Here is a 1,437-nt window from a genome sequence, read left to right as displayed (position 1 = left end):
ATGCTTCATCAACTTCAGACTGCAGAAGTTGGTCAAAATCATCACTCTCCTCAGTTCTGTCATTAATGATTTGTTCATTAATTTAATAACAGTAATCTTAACTGCTCTCCTTTGTAATATATAAATGTTACCATATCATTGGCAACATTGTACTTCAAATGTTATTTTTAACAATGGATGTGATGTCACTCCTCTTCAATTTGTCATTTCTGGCATTATGGACAATATGATTGTGTCCTTTAAAATGACAAACACGTATCCACGTCATCTCACTAAAACCTATGCTATTGATCTTTAATAATTCTTTAAATTTTTATGACTTACGATTTTCCTAGGTTCATATTTTGAACAATCCACTTTTAGATTACCAGTGAACACTGGCAGTTGTTTCTTCTCAAAATCATCTTAATATCACAAGCCTGGTAAATGTGAGGATTCTATACATGGGGAAGGGAGAGAATGCATAAGAGAATATGATCAGCAGACTTGGTACAACTCTATTACTATATTTTATGAATGATAGCCAGGAAATTAACATAAAATGGAAACAGATCATAGTAAACACTCAACACAAATTTCTAACTATGAAGACATAATAAAAAGACCCCATTGGAAGTTAACATTTCCATTTCTCTATCATTTTTGCATTGATAGATTGTGATGATATGATGTTTATATATTAAAATATTTCTTTTAAAGGTCTTTTGAATCATGTGTAATATATATTAGATGACAAAAGAAATGAAGAGAGAAGATACAAGCTTTTAAAATATAATTCTAACAGAAAGTGAAAGAAACCAGTAAATTATTATAAAGCCCCATTAGAGTACATCACAGTAAATTTTATCCCTAACCTTACCTCAGCCTCCCATTTGTAATGTTATTGATCTTCTAAGCAGTTTGTTTTAAAGCATGTATCTGAAGGTTAAATTCCACATAACAAGTGAATTTCTATCTTTTACAATAAAACATTACAGACTTGCTTCTAAAGAGAGAGATTATTAAGAACTGATGAGAATCGTAATTATTATTTGACTTTCCTTTAGCTGATCAATACTTTTTCTACCTTCAAAATTAGGTTCTATGTTAAATTTGCTCTCATAATGAATTTATGTTCTACTTCCCTAATTATTCTAATTTCTTCGTTGTTAGTAAAGACTTCCGTGCAAGCAGGGCATTGTGCATTACAAAGGACCCTGTGTCTGAGCAATCACACTCTTCACCTGCATTGTTATTTCTGGTGAACCATAGCTGAATGAAGCAATGGGAGTTCTTTTTGCTGGGAGTGCCAAACAGTGATTCATGTGCTTTAAACACAGTCTGTTGACTTGTCCCATGCTTCAGTTATTTACAAGAAATCAGATTATTAGAATAGAATTGGGGCTCAATTTTTGTTTATGCCTCTGGTTTAGGTGTATGGTTGGGCTCTATGAAAAT

This window comes from Echinops telfairi, unplaced genomic scaffold (genome assembly GCF_000313985.2).
Source record: "Echinops telfairi isolate 266 unplaced genomic scaffold, ASM31398v2 ScPeMD7_7469;HRSCAF=8507_1, whole genome shotgun sequence".
Taxonomy (NCBI): domain Eukaryota; kingdom Metazoa; phylum Chordata; class Mammalia; order Afrosoricida; family Tenrecidae; genus Echinops; species Echinops telfairi.
The sequence above is the reverse complement of the archived record's forward strand: the minus strand, read 5'-3'. Positions refer to the sequence as shown.